This window comes from Ambystoma mexicanum, chromosome 3p, assembly GCF_040938575.1.
Source record: "Ambystoma mexicanum isolate Mex_15411 chromosome 3p, UKY_AmexF1_1, whole genome shotgun sequence".
Classification (NCBI taxonomy): Eukaryota; Metazoa; Chordata; class Amphibia; order Caudata; family Ambystomatidae; genus Ambystoma; species Ambystoma mexicanum.
In genome coordinates, this window is record NC_090925.1 from 531634347 (window position 1) to 531660550 (window position 26204).

The window sequence follows — 26204 nt, forward strand, 5'->3', positions numbered from 1 at the left end:
TCCTGGGTTTTAGTATACACGAGTCTTGGGTATTGTATGCATGTTGTTAGATTCAAAGTTGTTCACTGTGCGATTCCGTGCAAATTTCCCTTGCCATATTCATTGCCTTCTTCCTTTCTTAACACCATATCCCGAGTGGTAGGTTGATCGCTCACAGTCACTGTTGGCCGTGGGATAGGTCCTTGTGTGGTTGTGACCCCTGGTTGCCCTTGGTGGTTGTGATCCTGGTTGGCCATGGGGATAGAGAACAGTGATGCCCATTGCTCCTTCGCAGATGATGTTGCCATCCTATCATTTACTTGCTCCTCGGGATTACAGGGTGCCAATACACCATTATTCTCTCTCTCTTTGGCTGGCATAGCCGAACTCGCAATCTTCAATCCAACCACATCCATCTTTGACGAGAACTCCTCATTAGTCATTGGCCTTTCTTTAGTCCCTGGTTTTCGGATTACATGATTACATGATCGATTAGGACAGTCACTGTCTGCAGTGAGATATTCTCGTACTTCAATCAGTCTCTTGGAGCATTTTGCTGATTCCGTGTCTGATTATGTGTCTATTGAAGACTCATTCTCTATTGTGACCACCCTCACAATTCCTTTGTTTGCTTTATTGGTACCTTCTCCTTTTTTCCTCCATTCTTGATTACTATTTAATGCATCATTGGTCGCTGAGTGCGGGGCGACTTCTCTCTGGTACTTTCCTGAGTCCTTCTTCCGCTGGTTCCTTCAACTAGTCATCGTTTTTTGTTTGCTTTTTTTGAAATCTTTGGAGATGGCATTTTATTCTTCATAGGTTCCTCTGATAAATTTGAGACTATTTCCTATGTCCCATTGCTGGTTCCCACCGCTATCTCAGTTGAGGTTTTTGTAGTTCTTTTCAAATCAAAGTAGCTGGAGCTTAATATATCAATGTGTACGTTTAGCTCTAAGAGAATCAGTGTGTGGGCTCCATCCCTAATGTTGTCGCACAAGGCTACTTGCAAACTCAGAAAGGAATTCAGTGCTGATATTGACAAGGATGACCGTTTTACGCATTCTTCTGCTTCACGTAATGTATGATGGAGTATATTCATTCTACTTGCTTCTGGACCTTGAGCTAAATTGCTGAGGGACAGCAATTCAACCAGTTCTGATGGTGATCCTGCCATAGGATCACGGTTCCCATAGCACTGTCCTGGAGGATTCTAATAGGTCGCTAATAGGTCGCAACTGGATGTCCCTTGCTTGCGGATTCCACTGGTCATTATTATTATTCTCTATAGTGACCTCTTCTGCACAGCCTAGCTCTCCAACACCTTCCAGGAAGCTAATGTCACTCATGTTACCCCGATCGACATTCAGCGGGGAATGCAATCAGGTAATCTTTGTGACAGTACTCAGTCCCACAGTTTTGAAAAGCTTTCTAACCTCTGTGAAGCACCAGGAGTAGCCATATTTTCCCCCATGCTAATATCTGCTGGTCGTATCACTTGTGCTGTTTGCGTTACTTTCAACGGGATGTTGGAGATGTTCCCATTGCCTGCCATGACTATAGGTTGTTTTGCTTCTGCTATTTTCAGATCAGCACAGATAGCACTTAAGAGTCAGTTTTCTTGCTGTATTTGTGGTGGAATTTCATTCACTGTATCGGCCAGGCTGATCAAATCCCCTGACGTCATGTCCTGGAATGCTCGAGGTACCTGAATTGCTTGAGATAAGTTTCTTAGTTTTCTTTTGCAAAACTGTGACAGTCAGTGTGGACTGTTTTTTTTCCTGGTTAGGACTGGCGGCATCCTTAGTCTTTATCTTAGCTTAAATGCAATTAGGAAAGGAGTCAAGGTGTGTGGAGAGCCTGTCAAGTCTTACCACCCTTGTACAGCAGGGACACGCCAAGGCTCGCCTGCCCGCAGTCACTTCCCGCCTTGACCTAGTGCAATGAGTGAAAAGAAATAGAAGTATGTGCTCGTATTTCCTTAGGTTTTAGGATTAGTCTTAATCTTAGACATCTCTCTGCCGGGTTAATGTGTCCAATAGCCCCAATTTACTGCCCTCCGATATTTTTACAGAATATTAACAATTCAACCTTTAATCTTATAGCAATAGGAAGCTGAAAGGCTCTTGTGCCCGCAGTCACTTCCACTCGCTTCCAGGGATGGACGTTGCATGTGTTGTGTATAGGGTTCTTAATAGGTGGCTCACCTTTGTCTCCAACGGTCCCGTGGCAGGGAGCTTCAATTTAGCAATTTAGCAGCTGTAAGAAGTGATACGCGTACAACAAGTCTCTTCTTGAAAATAAAACTCTGCCAGTGCAGTCCACTATGGTCCACTTACGGACCACTGCATACCACTTTTGCAACCACGTGTTGCCCGTGCACTGCTCTGTGCTAATAATGAGGTTTTAATATCTAGGCAGAGCGTTCAGTTCAGAGCTCCTTCTCCTAGTATGAAGAAGAAGGATCCACTGAATTCAGCAATATGGCCCACTACAGACCACTTTTGGAACCACTTGTTTAGGGAGAGAGGGTTAGATGTAGTGTGGTCTCAGGCACCAGAACGTCTTATGGAGTATCCAGAGGGTCTTGAATCTGATCCTTGCAACCACAGGGAGCCAGTGGAGATATTCTAGGGCTGGAGAGGTGTGGTCCCTAGGCGTGAGGCCAAGGATAAGTCTTGCAGTACTATTCTGGATTAGTTGAAGAGGGCAGAGGGAGGAAAGAGGCATATTAAGGAAGAGGCTGTTGCAGTAGTCAAGCCTAGAGAACCAAAGCTCTGGAGACATTGTGTTTCTGGGGGAAGGTGAGGAAAGGGAGAATTCCTCTGAGGAGGTGAAGCTGAAGGTGAGACTTCTTGACAAGGTCAGCGATGTGGGGTGAGAAGGAGAGACAGGACCAAAGATGACACTCAGATTTTTTGCATCACAAGAGGGTGAGAGAAGGAGCTGAAAGAGGTTGGCCAGAGAGTAGGAGAGAAGGGGGAGCAGAAGTCCCAACAAGAAAGATCTCTGTCTTACTGGTAATAAGGCACATATCATTGGAAGCACACCATGCCTGAATGATGGGAATGAGAGAGGACGGAGTGAAGGGAAGCTTAAAGGAGAGCTGAGTGTTGTCAGCATAGCATTGAAAATGAGCAGAGAAGGTGGAGATCAGGTGGGCGAGAAGGGCAAGGTAGATGTTGAAGAGCCACAGCAAGAGGATAGAACCCTGAGGGATGCCACAGGTAGAGAGTGAGATAGAGGAGAGGAACAAGCCCAGTTGGACTTGAGAGGGCATATTCGAGAGAAAGTAGGCCAACCAATCGAGTGCCCAGTCAGTGATGTCCAGGGTTTCACAAAGCCAAATTATGAGGGTGAAGTGATTGACAGTGTCGAAGGTGAAGGATAGATCGAGGAGGATGAGAAGAGTGGGAGAGTTGCAATCAAGGTTTGGGAGCAGGTAATCACGCGTGCTCAGGAGAGCATTTTCCATTCCTCTGGCTGCTCTGAAGCCAGACTGGTGGTTGTGAAGACTGCCAAAAGATTCAGTGTGAAGGATTAGTTGGGAGATGACCACATTATCCAAGAGTTTGCCAAGGAAAGGGGCAGTGGAGTAGTTCGCCGGCAGGAAGTGTCAGCAGACAGATTTTTTAGAAGGGGGTGCACTAGGGAATGCTTGAGGGGTCATGGAAAGGAGCCAGTGGCAAAGGAGTGGTTACAGAACTAAGCCAAGGTGGGAGTGAGAGAGGCAATGCTGTCCTTGATAGTTCTAGAGGAGCAGGGGAGCTCCTGTTTGGACAAGACTTTCATAGAGCAGACAGTCTTGGTGACCTCATCCAGTGCTATGGGTGTGAAGGAGAAGAGAAAGGAGGAAGGAGAGGGACGGGCCATAGGAGGCATGGGTGCAGGATGGTACTGGGGGGTAGAATAGAGAGAGGTCAAGATGTTCTGAGTTTTGATTGTGAAGTGGGTGGCCAAGGCCATGCAAAGGGCATGGAAAGGAAGAGGAGAAGAAAAGACAAGTAGGGTTGGCAAGCTCATTGAATGTTTTGAAAAATTAAGCTGTAATGTTTGTGGCTCCAGAGAAACGCAGGCTTGGATGTGGGCCTGTTTCTTGGAGCAGCTGGAGAGTCTGTATTGCCTTTGGAGCAGGCAACAAGCCAGTTTGTCAGAGGATGTGCTAGAAGTCAACCATTTTTGTTCAGCGACTTTGCACTTATCTTTAAGAAACGCTAGGTTGGAGGCAGGCTTAATGCGGATCATCATGGCAGGGGCAAGGATATCAAGAGTGTTGGAGATGGAAAGGTGAAGGTTAGCAAGGGAAGAGTCAGTGTGGTAGTCGTTAGCAGGAGTGGTAGGAGGAATGAAGAAGGTGGCAAAAGCAGCTTCTGACACTCGCTTCATCGGTCGAATGACAGAGAAGGAGACTGACAGTGAGGGCAGAGGTTTAGCCTGGGAGCCAGGGAGCTCAAGGTGGGAGGGGAGGAGAGCATGGTCAGACCGGGATAGGGGGGCAGTGAGAGGGTTAGAGACGGATATATCAGCAGTGATGAGCGCATCCAGAGTGTGCCCGGCTGAGTGGGTTGAACCAGAGGGAAGAATGGTGAGCGAAAGAGAGTTGCAGAGGTTGTGGAAGGGTAGAGTGGGGGCATCAGAAGGATCAAGTGGAATATTGAAGTCTCAAATGAAGAGAAGCTTAGAGGAGGAGGTCAGAAGAGAAGAGGCAAGGTCGACCCACTCTGAGAAGAAGAGGGAGGTCGGACCCAGGGTCCTGTAGATGGTAGCGAGAGTGAGCAAGAGTGAGCGAGAGGGAAGGGGAGACACAGATCTTACAGACAAGAAATACAAAGGAAGAGTAGGTTTGAGTGGGTATGACAGACGCAGAGATCCATTCAGGGAAGACAAGGGCCGATTAGGCCTGGGTTTGGAGAGGATCTTGTAGCCCTATGGAAGGAGAGAGTCAAAAGCAGTGACAAAGCTGGCATTGAACACCGTCTCTGTGAGAGCGAGGACATCAAGGTCAAAGTCTTCAAGTAGCTGACAGATATCAGACGAGTGTTTGACAGCAGAGCGAGAACTGAGGGTAAAAGGTATCCAGTGATGTTTTAGTAAAATGTTTTATTGAAAACATTTTTAACTAATCCAAAATACTGAAAAAAACACAGTTTTTCAACAGAAAAACATATATGGGGTGGGGTAAGGGAGTAAACGGGTGGGGAGGGGTTTGCAGTAGGGTAATTGACATAGCGAAATGGTAGGCTGGGGGACAAATATAAAATTCAAATTTGTTAAAAATGTTCTTGATTAAAGTTTTTTTTTAAAACACATAGATCCTGGTAACAAGGTGAAGCAGGTTTCCACCATTAAAGGTCTTCTGAGGCAGGGTACAGGGATGGGGTACAACTGTCAGTGGGCGAGGAGGCCTGGGGGGTGGCAGAAAGGGGTGTGGCAGGATGAGGGAGGAAGTTAATGAGAGTGGGAAGACGCCTGTCAAGAAGGAGTATGCTGGGCTGAGAGCCCTGGGTCATGATAGTGCCATTCTTATATACATTAATGATGAATCTGGATGATGAAAGAGTGCTAAGAACACTTCACATCTGGTATCACCATTAATGAGTGAAGTGAAAGTAGGGTAGAGGATAGAGACCATATGGGGGGTCCATCGATCAGGAGAGGGGACAGCAAAGATGTCAGTTATGGTCTTTCTGGAGGAAGCATTGAGGTGGGTGTCAGCAATGGGCAATCCTGGGTTGGAGACTAGGAGCGCCTTTTTAATTGTTTCCTTCCAGACTTTGAAACAGGGGTAGGAAATCTGATAGTATGAGAGACGGAGAGCACCATGGTAAAATGAGCTAAGTGTACTCCTCCATTAGTCTTATAGACAGGGAAGCAACAGCATGATAACGGGCAGAGAGGTCTGACTGTTCAAAGCCAACCAACTAGACCTCTACCGGGCATAAAATAGATTAAGTGAAACTGAAGACTTACATTAGTCGCTGTAAAGTTATAGGCCTGTCCTGGGATATAAACAGAGAGAGATAATCAGAACCAAGGATCAGGTTCCTACAGAAATCTAAATCATAATTACTCTTAGGAAAGAAACCAATCAACTTCCCCAATAGAGCAAATTACCAAGACACCTTTTATCCTCCTACTTGGTTCCAGGATAACAGATCTCAGTAGCAGGGTAAGTGGAGACCAAGCAAACATGCAAGAACAGCTATCATAACTACCAGAATTACTCACCTAAAAGAGAAAATGATGCTCCAAGGAAGAATTGGAGCTATGACCAAAGACCACCGCATAGCCAAGAGAGTGGAGAAAAAATGTCAAAATTGGAGCAACGGTTTGAACAAGTGACTGAGGGAATTGTTTAAATGATGAGATCCCAACAGAGAGAACCTAATTCTAACACTCCTAGAAACACCATCCAAACCAAATCAACATGTCTGAGTGGAAAATGACAGGAGGAAAATATTCCACTTAAAAAGGTACAAGGAAAAGAGAAAAAGGGGTGTGGAAAGAAAGATATGCCAAGCCATGAAGAAGCTTCTTTTATGCCCTGCAAATTACTGCTGCATTTGCTGAGAAACTGGTAAAGGCCAATAATGACCGCTCTTCCTTCCTTGTGGTAAAATCAAATAAAAACGAGAAAGCTACGTTCGTTGAGGAGGAACATATGACAATTACATATGAGAAAGAAGAAATCTCGTTGTGAAAGAATCATTTGTTTTCTCTCTCAAAGATGGATTGCCGCCTCTAAATGAACACAAAATCTTAAAAGAAGTGTGACAAATAGTTTAAAAGAAAAGAATGAGATAAGCTAAGAAAGCCCTAAACATGAGACCCAGAAAGAAGAACATAAAATAACTCTGAATAAGAAACTAACACAAGCGGGTGTCCATTCTGCTCCAAAGCTTTCTAAAGAGTGCACTCTAAGTAAAAGCTGTGATTTGGAGCATGAGTGGGAAGAGGGGGAAGACCCTGCTCCATTTGTGATTTCAGAATTTGTTTTTATTCCTACAGAGTCTTTGGCCAACCCACCTGAACTTGAGCTTGAGGAACATCCCTATATAATGGCCGGCCAAGTGCATGAAACCCCAAACATAAGAAAGACACATTCCGAACTGTCCAATAATTCACACCTTCTCTGTAAATTGGAAGCAAAATATGAGTGGCCTTCTGCTCCTTTCCAAATTCAGGAGCATTGTGACCTATTGGGGCTCGTTGAGTCAGTGTCTCAGGCTACCCCGACCACTCAAAAAGAACTCATATCTTGAACCCAGGAAGAGGGGAAAATCATTGTATCGCCTTCAAACTCTTCCTTGGTCAACTTTTCAACTATGATGAAAAGGAGATTCGGATTGATGGAGTTACTGAAGTGGAAATCAAAATAGGGTAACATTGTCGCACCCATCTGATGATAGTAGTGGCTTCTCAAGACACAGTTTTCTTATGATAGAACAATTACTTCAAAGGCTTTTTATTGTGCTAGATTGCCTGAACCAGGTGTGCTGGACCCAGAAATGCCACCCAATCAAGTTAAAAAGAAGTAGCGACTGGCCATCAGGGGGCGCACGGATGAACGTCCTCTCCGTGTGAGCACCGCCCCCATGGTCCCAAAATAGCGGCACGAGCCCCCGCTGACGGCCCCCCCCACTGCGAAAGTGCAAAATCCTATGGTCTGAGGAGACCCCCCTGCAGAGGAGAAGAAACCCGACGAAAATCGGGCCCGTTTTCGTTGAGAACGAGGTGTTTTAAGGAGCGCCCGCCCGCTGCACTACAGGAGACTCGAGTGCGACGGCTTCTGTGACGGGCCTCTCTGGCGGTGACGGTCCGCGCCCCAGGCCTATGGAGAAGACCAGACGCGGGACCCCAGAAAGGTGACGCCCCCCGGGACCGGCATATGAGCACGGGGTAAGTGGGGACCCCCACCGCGAGACTCCGCGGCGCCAGGGCCCGTTCCCCGGCGGCGCCGCGTGACACGCGTGCCTTCCTCACTGCGGACGGCGCGTGTGGTGAGTTGTGCCCCGGGAACCGGACACGCTCTGGATAAAGCAGGGCGTCGACCCCTGCAGTTGTTGCCTGCTGGACCAGGACCCCTATACTTGTGCTGCTGCCCCCGGCTCCACCGGGGGTAGCTAGGTGCCTCTACACACCGGGCTGCGCCAGATCCCGACGGTGAGCCCTGAACCACGGCGCACGGCCCCAGGTACTCCCTCCTTGCTGTAGAGGTGGGGAAGACCCCCCCGAAGGCTGAGAAGGCCGCGAGACGCCGCATTCAGTGAAGGACACAGCCTACAACACGGTCCGTATAAAAGACTGATTTCCATATGACCATTGCCCCTAACTGCTGACTGCCCTGGCATACGCTCCCTGCGCCAAACGCCATACTGAAGGGACAAGGGTAACCCGCTAGCCCAGCACTACATACGGGGCAACCCCCGCCTAGGCATGCTTCTGGACCATGTAAACCCTGCGTTGGGGACACCGAACACTGCCCAAACGTCGCGCTCCACGTGCAACGGATTCCCAGCAATCTGGCAGGGAGGGTCTCAACAGAAGTCGCCTAGAACGCACAGGTGACCCCAATCCTGGATGAGCATAGCAGCAATACCCTACCCCGTGACCCCCCGCTGACCTCACCCGAGGAATCGGCCCACATCACACGAAGTGCCGAGAACAAACGACAACACTGAGCCTGCCACCCGTGCATCCTCCCAGAGGGTAGGGCCCCCTATCCAGGGGCGTGTGCCTCCTCTAACCCGGGATTTGGCGCATGGACCCGCGCCACAAACTGGCCAAATTTGCCTACGGTCCATCCCCCGCACCCTCTAGGACCATAGACACCATGGCCACGGACCCATCGGAGGCAGGTGCTGCGGCCACCAAACGAGACATTGCCACTCTATTGTCTGAAATAAAAAACATGGGTGCCAGCCTTGGCGGCAAAATCGAGAAAATCACCCAGAGAATGGACAGCTTCGAGGAACGATTGGAAAGCGTGGAGAACAATCAGACTTCAATTGACACCCTCGAAACTCAGATGGATGTACGAATCCGCAACATCGAGAAAAGGGAGATCGAGGCAAGGCTTAAGATGGATGACCTGGAAAACAGGGAAAGGAGAAATAACCTTCGCTTTTTCGGCATTCCGGAACGTGATGGTGAAACTGAGAAAGACCTCAGAGACGCCATTCACGACATCATCAAAATACTAACAGCTGATGAAGACATTGATGAACCCAAGACTGAACGCATACACAGAGCTGGAGGACCGCCTGGCGGCCCACGCTCTGTACTGGCCAAATTCCACCGATATCAAGACAAAACCAGAATTCTTGAAAAAGCCAGGTCTGGTGGCCCGCTCACGATGGGGGGCGCGCAAATCACCATCTTTCAAGACTTATCTTCACTGATGTTAGCCCTAAGACGCCTTTGCAGCCCCCTGACGAAATGGCTGAAAGACCAAAACATAAGGTACAGATGGGGATACCCTTTCTCGCTTACCTTCGAGCATGGCAGCAGGAAATTGATCCTACGCTCCGAAGAAGAAATCAAAGATTGCATCGCCGATCTCCTTGGAGCGAACCAGGGAAGCAAGGAAGGTGACGACGGCGAGCGCCCGGGAATGCAGTGGGAACTCCAGGGCCCTAGGCGCAAGAGGGTAAAGGGATCAAGAAAATATATAGGCGCCCCAACAACACTCCCGAGCAGACCTGAGCCAAGGAACCCAGGCGAAATTTGAGCTGACCACAGCCATAGCCACAATAAGCGGCGCTGTCTCCCGCGGAGATCGTTACATGGCGGACCCCGCCGAATGGATGCCGCCGCTGGCGGGGCATCCCTCCGGACCGAAAAGTGATGTGAACTCCCGCGGAGAGACCAGTAAACCACACGTAACGTTGGAATTTTTCACCTGTTTGTTGTTACTGTTGTTGAAACTGTATAATGTTTGGGGGAGGGGGAAAGGAGATGGGGGCTCACCCTTAAGTAGCGATGGGTAATCTGATTGGGACCGTGGGACGACGGTTCCCACTGATGGTCCGCCAACGGACCATACGTTTCCACCTAGTCCGTTCCGGACGCCGTCAACGGCTGCCGACGCAGCACACCCTCTTCCTACGCTCAAACGAACGCCACCGACTATGGTGGGACACGAGAGAAGGGGAGAGAGGTAATGAACACTTGGGAAATGTACAAATAACACTGCACTCGCTTCAAGATGTCGTATTTGCGATGACACAGGGTATCCGCAGGTCTTTCCGGACTCTGGTGGCGAAGGATTCCAGACTACAAACCGCCAATGGCATCACATGAGAAGGTCAAGGGCAAGGGTCTTCTCAGAATTGGGTCAATCAATGTGAAGGGACTGAACTCTCCTACCAAGAGGTCACTGGTACATAGAGAATTTCGAAGGTCTGGCATAGACATTCTCCTCATACAGGAGACGAAATTTGCGAGGGGTGAGGAGCGGACAGTTCTGGGGACTAGGGGAGGCACGGAATTTTGGGGCTCTGGTCCGCTCAGAAAGGGAGGGGTTGGAATCCTCATTAAGAAAGGAGTTTGGTTTGAATTAGAGAAGTCCTGGTCAGATGTGAGCGGACGAGCCCTCTTGATTGTGGGGAAAATTGCAAGGATCCAGGTCACGATTGCCACAGTGTACTCGCCCAATACCGGACAGACTGCATTCCTCAGGAAAACGATTCCCAAAATAGTGCTGGAAACTGCAGGCCATCTTGTGGTGGGAGGCGACTTCAACCAGTGGATGGACCCATCTGTAGACTGGAGACCAGGCAACCCCGACACGCGGAACCAGCACAGAGGGGCCCGCACTGAATTCGCAGCCCTGATGGAGTTATACGATCTACGTGACGTATGGAGAGCACAGCACCATGACGAAAAGGGCTTCACTTTCTACTCGACCCCTCATGGCACATTCACGCGCATAGACTATATATTCCTCTCGTCTGATCTTGCGAAGTCCACAAGCCACTCCAGTATAGTTCCGATTACATGGACAGACCACGATATGGTACTGGCAGACGTCGACTGGGCTGATCTGCCGGTCGCCGGAGGATCTTGGCGCTGCAACGAGTCCCTTTGGACTGATGTGGTTTTCAGGGGAGAAATGGAGACCGAGATTGAAGAATATTTCAGGACAAATGACAATGGAGAGGTCTCCAAACAAGTGATCTGGGAAGCTGGGAAAGCCACGTGGAGAGGCGTGCTAATACGCGAGGGCTCCTCTAAAAAGAGAGAGCGGAGGATTGTCGAAAACAAGTTAGGCAGTGAAATACACCAACTCGAGAGCGAATTGAGAGATGAAACAGAAATGGATTCCGCCAAACTGGACATGGCCCACCGCAAAAGAGAAGAGCTACGACTGGTGGAACATGGCCAGGTGGTGCGGAAATTGCAATTTCTGAAACAGACATACTATGAAAAAGGTGACAAGGCCGATGCACTCTTAGCTGCCAGGCTCAGGGAACGGAGAGAGGAACGCAAGGTTAAGGAGATATCAGAACCCACTAGCCCCACGACTCAACTACCCTGCTCAATACCCGAGCGTTTTGCCACCTTCTATGAAAACCTATATACCTCCGAGCTCCTATCGGCTCACTCTGACATAGCGTCCTATCTGTCCCCAATTACCATCCCTACAGTAACGCAAACGAAAGCCGAACTCCTTGATAGTCCCATAACTGAAAGCGAAACGAGAGATGCAATCAAACGACTTAAAATAGGGAAGTCGCCGGGCGAAGATGGCTACACGGCCGGTTTCTATAAGACCTTCGCCGATCAATTGTCACCCTTCCTTACGGAACTCTTTAACGAGATAGTGAGCTCTGGGACCGCCCCAGATTCCTTTAAGAAAGCCCTCATATCTGTCATCCCTAAAGAAGGTAGAGACCCCAAATTATGTGGATCGTATCGCCCCATTTCCCTCCTCAATCTGGACGCGAAGATTTATGCCAGGGTATTGGCTGCCAGACTAGAAACTTTAATGCCCAAACTAGTCCACTCCGACCAGGTCGGATTCATTCTCGGCAGGCAGGGTGCCGACACCATGCGTAAGACTCTGCACCTTGTCCACGCCGGACACAGTCTTCAAAATGACCCGGCCCTCCTATCGATTGACGCGGAAAAGGCTTTTGACAGGGTGGAATGGGACTTCCTGGGTGCAGTCCTCCAGAAAGTAGGAATAGGCCCCAAATTCTGCGATGGGATACGAGCACTATATGCCTCTCCCACAGCGTCAATCTTCGTTAACGGAGAATACTCCAGGTGGTTTGAACTGCAAAGGGGGACCAGACAGGGATGCCCGCTCTCAGCGATCCTGTTTGCACTTTCCCTGGAGCCTCTGGCACAAAAGCTCAGAGACGACTCCCGAATAGAGGGAATACGGCTGGGAGGGACCGAATACAAAGCAGCGTTGTACGCTGATGACATCCTCCTACATCTAACCAGACCTATGACCTCAATCCCTCATGCCATAGCCCTAATAGAAGAATACGGTCGGCTCTCCGGATTCAAAGTGAATATGTCTAAGTCCATCCTCTTTCCCCTCCAAGGTGCCCCGGTTGAAAATGAGGCAAAGTTCCTCTCCCTTGGGCTCAAAATAGAACACGAGACACTACAATACCTAGGTATAAAGATTACTAGAACCCTAGATGACCTCTACGAGGCCAACTTCCCCCCGCTTCTCCGAAGCTTTGAAAGAGACCTCGAGAAATGGAGTAAACTGACGATCTCATGGCTGGGGCGTATTAACGCCGTCAAGATGGTGTGCCTCCCTCGCTTTCTATACCCCTTCCAGATGTTACCGATCGTGATACCCAACCAATTCTTTGTCGAGGCCCGGAGGACCATGCTGCGGTTCATCTGGCAGGGGAAGAGACCGAGGGTCTCATACGACACGCTTATTCTCCCCACAGAAAAAGGAGGGGTGGGTCTTCCTGATTTAAGGAATTATTATAAAGCTGCCCAGTTGCGTGTCCTAATCCCACACCTTAGGGACCACAAACACCTGCAATGGGTCCAGATGGATAACCACTATATGTCCCCCGCCACAGTAGCAGAATGGCTTTGGTCCCCTTACCAACAGGTGCAGAGGAAAATCAGACAACATCCCATATTGACTACTATATGGAGCATATGGCGCACCGGGAAAGAGATGCGAGAAGTCACCACCTGGCCATCCCCGCTCAGTCACCTATGGTCTCCTGGCGTAAATGACCATATTCCGAACCTGGAACGATTCCAGTCATGGTATAAAGCGGGCCTTGAAAGGGTAGGACAACTTCAGAGAAAAGATTCGTTCATTACACTACCGGACCTGACAACGGCGCTGGGGATAGGTACCTTATCGACATTTCACTTTATCCAGCTAAAAGGGGTGTTGACAAAACCTGAATGGAGAGTAAAATTGAGAAGAGACCTCACCGCCTTTGAAAAACTTCTGGACTCCAGATCAAAAATGAAAGGCCTCATATCCGTGATGTACCAAACACTTTTAGCAGCAGGAGGTGGCAACACGGAACCCATCAAAGCCAGATGGGAAAAAGACTTAGGTGAAGAGATACTCCCCGACCAATGGGACCTGATGTGCAAAGCCGCACCCAAATCCTCCATCTCCAGCCAGTACAAACTCCATGCAATAAAGCTCCTAGATAGATGGCATTATGACCCACTCCGACTCTCTAAAATGTCCCAATCCATGAGCCCGAAATGCTGGAGGAGGTGTGGAGAAAATGCCAACTATTGGCACATGTGGTGGAGCTGTCCGCGCATCAAGGTGTTCTGGACTGAGGTTCTGGGATGGATTAAGGAGATAGATGATATTCACAGAGAACCCGACCCACACCTTGTTTTGTTTGGCCTTGAAAGAGACGAGGAAGAGTGGCTCCGGGTGAAAGGCCTGGCCCCCCAGCTGTTGTTGGCGGCAAGAGCCCTCATAGCGACCAAATGGAAGTCTCACCTGATCCCAGGGAAGGCCGAGTGGATCAAAATCGCTACAAATATTTATGTGATGGAAACGATCACCGCCTCCTTGCACAACAAATCTGCGAAATGTGAAACCCTATGGATGGACTTCAAGAACACGTATATCTCACCCCCTTCTGCCTCCCAATCAGAGGAGCCTCAAAACCCGACCGAATGATGCCACGTCCAAAGGACGATACGAAATACAAGAAGCGAGTCACCTAAGTCCGGCTGCCAATATCTTGCAATGCTTAGCCCTGTGCCAACCGCACGATACCGATACTAATGTTAGATGATTGCATTTGTGATGTACAACAAACCAAGTGGGGGGGGGAGGGTGGGGAGGAAGTACTGGCAAACAGCCAACGAAGCATACTCAGGTAACTGGGACTGTCGCACGACTAAGAGACTCTTGGCATATCGTTCTAATTTGCATCTCGTGCCTGACTTGCCCTCCTGAGGGACGTACAACTGTGTTTAAACATTGTTTGCATTTTTCTGTTCTTTGTAAAACCAATAAATATAAAATTTAAAAAAAAAAAAAAGAAATTGCGAGTGAGTGGAAATTTATTTTTTAAAACATTTAAGTCCCAGACGTCAGTATCATATCTGTGACGGAACAAGATAATAGTGAAGCAACTTCCACTTAACCTTCAAAATTACATTTTCCACTGAATAAGGGTAGGTGCTTGTCCCTGCAAGAAAACACATTGAAGTTCTATGCACAGCAGATCAACTGCAAGGGTATAGGTCAACCAGGAGATAAAAGAAGCAGTCAAGCTAATGTACAAAGGAAAGGAGAGATCAACTTTGTCCCCATTTAAATTAATGAAGGTAAGGATTCTATTCTCACAAAAGTCTGTTTACCTCTAGACAGAAGCAATGTCAGTGTTAATGTGCTTACACAAATCACAACAGATGAGAGGATGTATTCTTTGTAACAAGGCAATCTGAGCTTGATATGATCTATTTAAAACAACAAATTACTAGCGGAAGTATGTTGAAGATCAAGATTTTAACTAAATCAATAAATTATAAATAGTGGAGCATAAGAGATGTCATTCCTGATTAGTATGTTGGTAATGACATACGTTGATTGGCAATTGATTTGTGTTTTGTTAACAACAAAATCTGGTCCAGAATGCAAGAAATTCAATGGATTTTAATTAATTTTAAAAAGCATTTCCGTCAGCCGAATTGCTACCTCATACTGGTGATGTACAAATCAAAGAAGAAGTCACTACTGCTGGACGTAGACATACATTTACTTTACCAATAGAGAACCAAAAAGGACAAGCATTGTTTAATTAAGAAAATGTTATTGAAATTCTCTAAATCCAACTCCATTAGTAGATTTCACAGAAAATCTCATTTGAATATTGGTTGACAATCTTGATGCCCCAAGTGTTGTTTTGTCTTTCGACAACTCTAATCGAAAAGCCGTTGATTACAAAAATGTTTCAATGAACTCAACAAATCCTATTATTGGTCAAATATTGCAATTTTGTTATAATAATAATGATGGCAGCAGATCAGAGATTTTCTGTATTTGACAAGAGAGGAATTTGAAGACACACTCTGTGCTCTCTTATTGGGTAGAGGATATTTATTACCTGTGATATTTTGGAAGATGAAATATTGTCAGTGTTGCCTGTAACTACCCAGATATTGAGGAATCATCCATTCCGGATTATGATACTATGAATGGAGACTGCACCACCCAGCTTAGAGAAGTTTCAGAAATTGCTACTCCAGAAATGTTCCCAGATGTTTCTCAAACTGTTGAAGAGCAGATAGGTATGACTGATGCATGTGAACAGATATCCAGAGGCAGTAATAGTTTTTTTCTGAATGTCGAGAATATGTTCTCTGTGTATTCACTTGACTGCAGTCTTACGTCTCCAATTGATGCTAACATGGCACCAATATTTGTAAAGGGGTGTAGATTACCTCTTGTGTCCATGGAATCACTCATAAAGATGATCACAAATTTGAAATCCCCTGGAATCATTTGTCCAATCCATGGTACTTGTAATAACCAGGTACTAAAAATATGAACACCCAATTAACAATGTAGACAGAGTAGACCAAAGGAAACTGAACAAGTCAAGGTGGCCTGGTCTATATTGATAAGGTACTTGCAGAGATACAAGGTGCTAATGTATCCTTTGATCTTGATTGAATTAATGGCTTTTGGACTATCTCCGTACTTTACGAATACCAACTTAAACTTGCCTTTACCTCTAAGGGCAACAGTATCAGCGGGCCCTTACAGCATTCAGGTACATTAACAGTGGGAATGAATGCAACATATTGCTGCTTAAGACCATGCCTGACCTTATAGACAGAGGATGAAAGCCCTATGTATATGATCTACTATTAAAAAGTACAACTGTTTAAGAACAGTAGACGAAGATCTACCATGTGCTGGCACAATTAAGGAATATGCGTGCGAAATGATCTCTTCAGAGATAATTCAGGACAGTGGTGCTGAACCAAGTGAACATTCTAGATCACAAGTTCACAGCCAAAGGCATTAATCCTCAGCAAAAGAAGGTTGAAGGTTTACAGAAGTTGAAGAACCCCACAAATCACTTGAGTTACAAAGTCCCTTCGGATTGCCCAACTACAGTCGTACATTCATGGAGAATTATGGCACAGCCCGTAGAAGATCTATTGGAGGCAGGAATTAAGGGGATTGCAGGGACTCTTAAATAAGGGCTGCGAAACAACGGTAAAGAGGTCTTTCCCAAACTCCTTGCTTGGCTTACCCTATTAAAAAGCAAAGACGTTTTTACTGGAAACAGGATTTTCCAACAGCTGTTTAACTGCAGTCTTGTACCACAAGCATGATCATCATTGCTTGTCAAAATTAAGTTTAACAAGGCTTTACGTTACAGGCTTTGAAAAACTCCAATTCATTGATCTGTTCCACATCTTCTGAAAAGAAGCAAAGAGCAGAAAACTAAACTCCATCCATCACCACTCCCCTAAGCCCCTAAAAGAGAGGTTAACATACAAATTGAGTTACGACAATGCAGGGTAAAATTTGCAGACTTGAGAGCTGGGTCAGGTTCTAGTGTGATCAATGGCTTCCACCAGGAAGAACCTGTTGATTGAAATGAAGGCCTGCTTCTGGAGTATATATCAATCAGGCCCACTTTGTATGTTTAACATACTTATGTGTTTAAAGTCCAAAGACATCCTTGTTCAAGAACGCAAGTCACCTCCCTAAATCCTGCATGGACTTTTCATAGAATCCTATTTTGCAGGGAACCTAAAAAGAAATACCTTGGCTTGTATCTTTGAATGTCAAAGGGGATTAGAGGGCCATAGCAGGTTGGGTTCCGCCATGTCACTTTTCTCTAAGATACTAACTATAATAGCCTCATGCAATGAGGATGGTTTAGCTTTAAGCTGGAGGACAGTGTTTGAGACCTGTATACCCTCTCCATATCTCACCTAGGCCAGCTCTCAACCCCCTATATTGCTTTCTCTCAGATCAGCCAGCCTGCCTCTCTTGTGTACCAGCTCTCACACACCTCCCTTTCTTTTTCCTTTATCACTCGTGCCTTGGTACTTTTACTCCCCCGCTATTTCTCTCTATCCCACACTAGCTGTCCCCACTCTCAGCTCTTGGTCTCCCTATTTCTCGCAGTCATAGCCTTCAGCACACAATATGAATGATCCGGGACCGGTCCGGTGCTGTGCTGTTGCTTCGCCTGGGAATTGTTTGCTATCATGTCACACATAACTGTGAATGGAGTCCCCATGCTGAGCCATGAACTGATCCCTTGGTCAGGCACTAGGCAGTGACATTTTCCAGGGAGGGAACAAGGGGCTGGTCGCGGCAGGGTGATTCATTCCCCGTCTCCTCCCCTCCCTCGCCCTCGCTCCAGCCACTGCTCCTTTCAAACTTATTCATGAGGTGATCTGTGGGAGGGGGGAAAAGTTATTAGCATGATAGCATTACATTTAAAAGCCATAAATTATGGGCCGCTATAAATATTGCTACTCGCTTAATGTCGCTGCTCATAAAATCTTATAAAAAACACACAATTTTTATGCACTCCTTTGGTTTTCTCATACGAGATGCTGCATCGGCGCTAAATCACCACAGATCTGAAAGTTAACAGCAAAATCACGGCTCTTTTTGCTATGTTGCTTGTGCCATACATTTCTTTGTTTCCATATAAATACGTAGATGCTAAAATGAGTGTGGGCGCATTGCAGAGGTATTTACTTTGGCGGAGAACTAGCTGACTACTGGAAGAATACCCAATAACCAGTCAGACTATTTCACAGGCTGTACATGGTAATGTAAAATAGTCTTATAGTGCTCAACTTTTGCTATTTTGGTGGCGTGTGGTGCTAGGTTCTGTGCCACGCATGTTGTTGTGGGCAGATGGCGATATGTGTGTCAGCTTGACGGTTATCCTTTTAAGTGCGATCACTTCTGTCCAAGTTGCATTGAAGGAAATACCTGAGGCATTTACCTTGGCAACCTGACCACGCTCTGCAAGTGCTGCATCTCGCGATTTGCAAAATGAATTAAGGCCGGAATCTGCAAACGGAGTCCTACTGGGGCAGTGGGACTTAAAAGTGCATCGGACACCAATGAAAATGTGTCCCACAATTGCAAATGGCAATTCATTCCTTTTGTGACAGACTGTTTGAGTTACGAATAATTTATAATTGCACCCATGGTCAGAGGTGCGCACTGTCATGCTTTTAAGCTGCCAGCCCCCACCAGGAATGTGTGTTCATTTTGCAGCTGTTCAGATTTGCTTCCCCAGAACTTGGAGGTTTCATCCAGTTTCTCAGATCTCGGGAGAAGGCTGTAGATAATTATGTTGTGTTCTGTCATTATCTGGCACCTCCTACTTCTCTGTTTGAAATGTAAAGAGGTGTTTGAGGTTTCTGACATGTGTGATGCACACATCTCTCTGGTTGTTTGCGAGACATCTTGTTTTGGTTTCATTGGTCTTTGGAACCTGCTTCCGACTGTGCGTGATTTCATGCCATGTGCCCGAAGCTTTAGTTTTGAGGGTAAGAGAGTTATGCATTGTGCACAGTTTGAAATGTTGATTTATTCGGTCCTTGTTATCTGTCCTGGCCTTTGGGTTCAGTGTGGCATCTGAAGGCTTATGAATCTGCTGGTCAAAGTGACACTGCCAGGCCCCAGGGCCTTGCTCGGCAGGTACATATACTTAGCAACCTTTCCAAGATGTTTCCCATAAAAAATTATCCTTTCCTTTCTAGTATTAGAGGCCGAACCTTCCCAATTGAAGATGTCAGGTGCGACTTCCTGAGTGTAATATGGTCCTGGTCCATTCCTTTGTATCATAGGGACTTCAACTATGAATGACAACTGGATATCACTCAACAAAATCACCACATACACAACAGCTGATAGCAAACAAATTCCAGACAATTCTATCAATCCTCACTGAAAATGTCTCTTACCAATGTTAAGGACTAAACGTTATTACAAATTTCAGTCAAAGTGGGAATAAAGGCAACACGTTAAATAGTATTTTTATTGGGTTTTCCCTAAAATCCCATAAACAGGAAAACCAATGAAAAATGTTTTAGCCCAAAAGTTATTTTGAATCACTAAAACTGAATGTGTTTCATGGCTCATTAGACAGTTTGACGTCACTTGGGAATGTGACAGTCTTTGTGGTTTATGTTTGCATTTCTATTAAGAACTCCCCCGAGCCGACCTGTGGTGAAAGCTTCTGGGATGTTGGGAAATAAGGTGTGTCTCCTGAGCCACATTAGTGTATTTAAATACGTGAGGTGGTGAGCAGAGGGGCAGCCCACCCTTGCCGGCAGGGTTGGGTTTTTTGTGTAGGTGATCGGTGTGTCAGTGCTGGGAGAGGTGGGTAACCCTCTGTCGGGTGTACGGGGGCAGCCTTGCAGCCTGCCACTGCTTGGCTCTCTGCGTCAGTGTCTCAGTGATGCACCAGGAGGGGCAGTCCTAGTGTCACTCTGAGCTGAGGTGTAGACCCGCTTCCATGGCAATAAGATGTGCCTGCAGCACTGTGTGGAGTGGAGGGGGCCTGGCCCCCCCTCCTTGGCACCTACTTGTTTCTCAGCAGTGAAGAGCTACACTGTACAGCCACCAATAGCTCTCAATTTACACGCATTGGTGGGTGACACCCGCCAAGCCTCCTGCACGCCCATTCATTTCAATGGGCTCTCACCCGCCAAAAACAAAATCGGGTGTTTTCACCCACCTTTGCGACACAATGGTTGAGAGCTATGGGCCCACCCCCACCTTCCCACCACCCCTGCCCCCGCTGCCATGGGATTGCACCTGGAAGGTAAGAGTCATGGGATTATATAGACATGAGATGTTCGCAGCAGTAACAGTGACTGAGGTTAGGAACATTCGCCAGCACATTCATAGTCAGCCATAGACTAGTTATTACTCCACCTGACCGCATCAGCATCTGCCTGTGGTAGGTTTGCTTTGGGGTTGTGGTTGCGTGCTTTGGGGCAGGAGCTGTGTGCACTGTTGAGGTGTGCATCACTGCATCACGCGCTGTGTGCTGCATGGATCCATGGGTGGAACTTCAAGGAAAGTATAGGGGACCTTTAAGTGGGCTCAGACGTCCGCAGGCGGCATTTTAATGTTCTTCAGCTGCTTACAGGTTATGGCCTATGTTCAAGGGGCCCGTTAGTTCCTAATGTCTTTCTTTTTTTGGCTATAACAGCGTGCAGAAACGTAGTATTCTTCTGGATTCTAGTCACGGACAGCCAGTTACCACTGCTTGCTGTGGAACAAAACAAATATGCACTAGCACTACCCAGAGACACTTACGCCAACCTGCACCTAGAAAGTAACTCAAACGCTCGAACAACAGACTAAAGACACTTCAGCAGCCTCCAGCAGGTGAGTTATATAGCACCATAGAATGACTGCAGGTGAGGCAAACACCTGTTCCCCCAATTGAATCAAGGCTATCAGATGGACCTCTGCTGCCACACCCACCAGGCCATGATCTCCGACCTATCCCCCACTCCATCATAGAACGAGGGCCACACGCACACCTCATCTTCCTCAGTCTCCCCTCATTAAGCGGGGGCTTCATCGGCTACCTGCAGCTCCAGGCCCCAGTCATGCTCCCAGAGGAGTCATAAAGTGTGCACAGTGACAGTGAGACATGGGTAAAAACACTGCCAATGTTTCTCAGAAGCAGTGTAACATAACAAGCAACTTTACCTACTGTATTTTGAAAGGACACTCACATTTTCGGCCCCAAATGTTGATATTTTCCAACATGTTTTAACTTTCTCCCACACTCCGATGAAAGTGAATGCAAAAAACTCTCACTTGGAAAAAAAACGACCTATAGCTCCAAAATGTTCCAAAGGCGGGTGTATCACATCTCACACGATGCATGTGGTACATGTCTGAGTCTTCTAAAGGAAACCTTAAATTGTTGGTGAAGCCATGCTTTCTGGAGTGGGGTTTGCGGGGGGGGCATAAACTATGGGGAAGGGAGCATGGAGGGGGAGACTCCCTTCAGAGATTTTGTGTGGGTGGGGCAAATGTATTTGTATGCTGCCCCATTCTTGTCTCAAAGAAATGTTTGCAGGGAGTATTTGAGCAGTATAGTTTGCAATATTAACGCTTGAAATCGCAACGTGACGTGTAAGTTCAGATCATGTAGTTATGTGAAGTCCAAACTTGCGATGGGCTCTAGCCCCGGATCTTTTACAAACCTAGCAACGCCCCTGCTTCCAATCTGAAGATTATCAGAGGGAGCAGAAGCTGAATGTGCAAGGTCGCTGGTGCAGGAAGTTTCCTTATCAACAATTCTTCAGACCCACTGCTTATAGTTATTTGTTCTGTTTGTAAATACGTTTTTGTGGGAATCCAGGCTTTTATGTGATGTTATGTTATAAAGCATAATGGAAAGGGTCATCTGTTACCTGCTGTGGTATATCAACCAGAGGCCACTGGATGTTTAGCTAGGTCAGCTGTTTTCACATACTACAGGGCCTGCAGTAGTGGCCCTGTACTTATGAAATGATATGAGGTGATAGTTTATTTATATAGCGCCTATACCTAAAGTGTTTCAAAGCGCTTCAAGGAAAGGGAGGGAACATGGTTAAGTTATGGTTAAGTTGCTCAAACCATTGGAAGAGCACATTTTGGGCGGTTTATAACTGTACCCCCCTGGACGAATCCTTACCAAACTTTGCAAAAAAAGTGTGAGGTTTCATCAAGGAGGGGTAAAGTTGTAGGGGGGGTCCCAAAATGCCTGTTTTTTCCATAGACACAATGTAAAAAATATTTTGTTCACTTCTGCACAGATATTCACCAAATTTGCGGCAGGAGAGGCAGCTTGGTCCTGAAAGCGTGCTTTTGTAAATTTAGCATAAATACGTCAAGTAGTTATTTTTAAAACGGCCCAAAAGTAGGTAAAAAAAAATAGTGATATCTGGGTTTGGTCTGCAGACTCACTTCCCTTTTTAGTCTGCGGACGGACATCTGATTGGTCTAGAAGGTGACGTGATGTCCACCGACATCAGACACGCCCACTGATTGGATGGTGAAAAAGGGATGTGCATCAGATTATTGGAAACGCCCAACATGTTGGATTCACGGACAGCCACTGTTGTCTGCGAACATTGCTGTAAAAACATATTAAAAAACACACCATTGGACTTGTCAAACTTATCAAACAATCTCTAGGGAGGTGAGGGGTGATGAGGATGGGATGGGATATGGCTGTAAGAAGCCAAAAAACATGTCTTTTTCATTCCCAAAGTCCACAAACAGTGTGGATGTTCGGGTACAGTCCTGTTCGCGAACACTTCAAATGTTCGGGGACATCTATGCCTATTTCTGCATTACAGGGTTGGTGAAAAGCAGTTTTTGGATGGCTTATAACTTTGGCGCCACTTAATGAAACTGCATGACATTTGGGAATTTTATTCTAGACCTGATTCTGAATGGTTTTGGAAAGTGTGGAGCTGTTTTGCCAAGAGGGAACACAATTAGAGGGCGGGGGGCCCAAAATGTTGTAAAGGCTAATAAATGTGGTGCAATTTGACAAATTTACACAAAGGCTGGCGAACTCATTTTAGACCTAAATATAAATGTTTTCGTAATGTTTGGCGGGAGTTTGTCAAGCGGGGGCTAAATTAGAGGGGCCTCAACATTTTTAGATGTCTTACAACTTTGTTGCAGTTTGACGAATGTGGACAAAGGTTTTCAGAAAGATTATAGACCCAACCTTGAATGTTTGTGTAAAGTCTGAATGGATTTTGTCAAGTGAAGGCTAAGTTATATGACTCCTGTATGTACATACATTTTGACACTTTTGAAAGAAATAAAACATGGGCGGATTTCCAGCAAACTCGTGTAAGGAGCATTGGCAAGGACCCTAAAGCATGATTTTGCAAATATGCTTGTGTTTTATTTTTTTACAGGTGTCATAATGTAGGTACAAAAAATAGTGATATACCTTTGGTGACTGAGGTATGGCCTGTGGCCATGAGCAGTGGTCAGATTATCCGGTTCATGGCATAAGGTCATGACCTGGACAATCTGGCTACTGGCCATGACCACGAGGCACGACAAATGGGGTTAAAGTGGACATGTCAGACTGAGAACGGCTATGTGGTAAAGTTATTCAAATGTGGGATAGGTTTGAAAGGGCAACAAAAATGGGCTTGTGGTAATATGGTCATAGGGTTTTCTCTTTGCCTTATGCAGGCTGCCATGGAAAAGGGAGAGGGGCTCTGTACAGAGCCCCACCATCCCTTTCCATGGTGGCCATCCTGGAAAAGGATTTTCCTTCCTAAGCGGGACGCTGCAGGCATCCCGGTGTAGGAAGAAAAATCTTTTTTTTTTAGCACCTCGGGTTCCCGCTTTGGGAACCCAGGTGCTAATGGCCTTCATCCCCCATTGCAGGGGCTGGAATGGGGTATACCGGCCCGGAGCCCTCATTATCCACCCTCGCTTCGCTTGGGCCAATAACTTGGGCTGCCGGGACATTATTCCCATTAGCATAACACAAAATGCTAATAGAAATTTGGAAAACTGATTGAGTCTATATGCACTTTACTGAGAAATGGAAAGTTGATGGAGTATATAAAATTATTTTTTTTAAGTTCTATTTTTTAACACCACTTTACTTATTGCTTTATTTATTCCATTCATTTATTTTACTGTTGTTCCCATGTATTGCACTGCCCCCTCCTCTTTCACCCCTGAACTTTTCCCCTTCCTCCTTCTCCTGTAATTGCACAGTCTCAATGTCACTGGAATAGTAAGTCTGTTGTCTGTCTTCCCTCTGTTCCCCCTCCCTTGCCTCATCATGCCTTGAAACACTTGTGTATAGGTGTGTTATAAATGCCATATCATCTCATATCAACTGTGAAAGGTAGCTCCTAAAGGAACCTTTCATTTGCTGTTTTTTAATGCTTTTTTTTTTAACGTAAGGTGGGGAGGGTAATGAGGGAAGAGGCACCAAGCACTAATATGGGGGGTGAGGTGGACAGAGGAAGATGTTGCACGTGTGTTACTTCTAAGGTAGCGGGCAGTGTTTCTCATGCTCCTTGATTACAGCTTCAAAAGCGCTTCGACATTGCTTCCCCCTACAGAGTGGTGTGTTGCAGTATATACAGAGGACTGTTGTCTTCGAAATATATGGATCAACAGCCTCTTTTATTGCTTGCAAGGTAGCTGTGTGATTATGTGTCCCACAGAAGTAGGCTCTGTGGTTACAGTATTGGTTGAGGAAGATGAGGTGGAGGAAGACAGCCTACTACTTGCTAAGAAAGGAACAACCTTTCTGAGAGCATTGCAGTGGTTGGATGTGGTGTGGTGTGGCGGCGCATGGAGCTGGTCCTGTAGGAGTACTGTCCAGGAAATCTGCGACTGAGTTCCACTCAGTGCATTTTACTTCGTTAGCTTTAGCCTTTGGTACATTCCGAACAGTGGTGAAGAACTGCCAAACCCATGATTCTCTCTGGGTGCTAGAATTAGGCACTTCCTCTATCTCATCTTCTTGGTCCTCTTCATTGTCTTAGGAAGTATTTCGATTTTTCTGTTGTGTAGGTCCTCCAGCTGCTGTTGGTGGTAGTGGTGGCTCTTGATAATGAGTAAAAATAGGTGTATGAGGTGTGCAAGGGTCCATTTTGAGCTTGAAAATTCCTAGATCAGTTGAAAATGCAGCTCCGAGCTTTCCTCGAATCACGTACCCGATTGGGAAGTGCAGACGTGTTTGCGACATGGTCACATGGCACTGTCCGGAAGGTCTGTGATGAGGTCAGGCTTTCGAAGACGTCGATGGATGCACACACAGTGGGAAAAGTTGCAAAAAGTGTAAAAAAGTGTTAAAAATTATGCTAGAAGGTCGGAAATTGCAGAGTATTCAAGTGAAACTTTGTAAATTGGACACAAATGTTGCTATATTGCGGTAAATATGATATTAGTAAGTTGTAGGAAAATAGCATGCAATGGTAAAAACCCATGAAATTCACTGAAAAAAAATGTTAAAGGGGAGTTATGGTTAAGTTGCAGTAATAAAAATATATGAAATTCAATGAAAAAACGTTGTTAAAGGGACATTATGGTTAGAAGTAAAATCGGAAAAAACTCAGAAATTCGCCAGGTATGGTAAGCTAAGCAACCATAACTCGCACCACCACTGTGCACTACTAGACAACACTACTCTGTATATACTGCAAGACACCACTCTGCAGGGGGCAGCAGTTTCAAGGTGCTTTTGAGGCTGTAGTCAAGGAGCATGAGAAACACTGCCCCCTACCTTAGATTTAACACACGCCCAACATCTTCCCCTGTCCACCAGCCCCTCCATATCTGTGGTGGTGCCCCTTCCCTTATTTCCCTGCCCTCCCTACTTACTGACCTATTCGCAAAAAAAAATAAAAAAACACAACAAAAAAAAAGGTTCCTTTAGGAAACACCTTTCACAGTTTGTCCATCAGTGGCATACATCACAGTATAAAAACAGCTTTCTTAAATAAACATATCACATCACAAGATAATTGATTTAAAATTGATACACATTCCGTAACAAATTTCACAAAGAAATACATAAAATTAATATCATTTCCCTTCATGAATGTCTGCCACATATCTGCTATTGTTTTACTGTTATATTTATTATTATAGCATTTTGTACATAGATTGATCAAACTTTCACAATCAGCAAGCACATGTTCTGCTGACTCTATGGTATTCACACCCAAACAATCGACACCAGCAATCT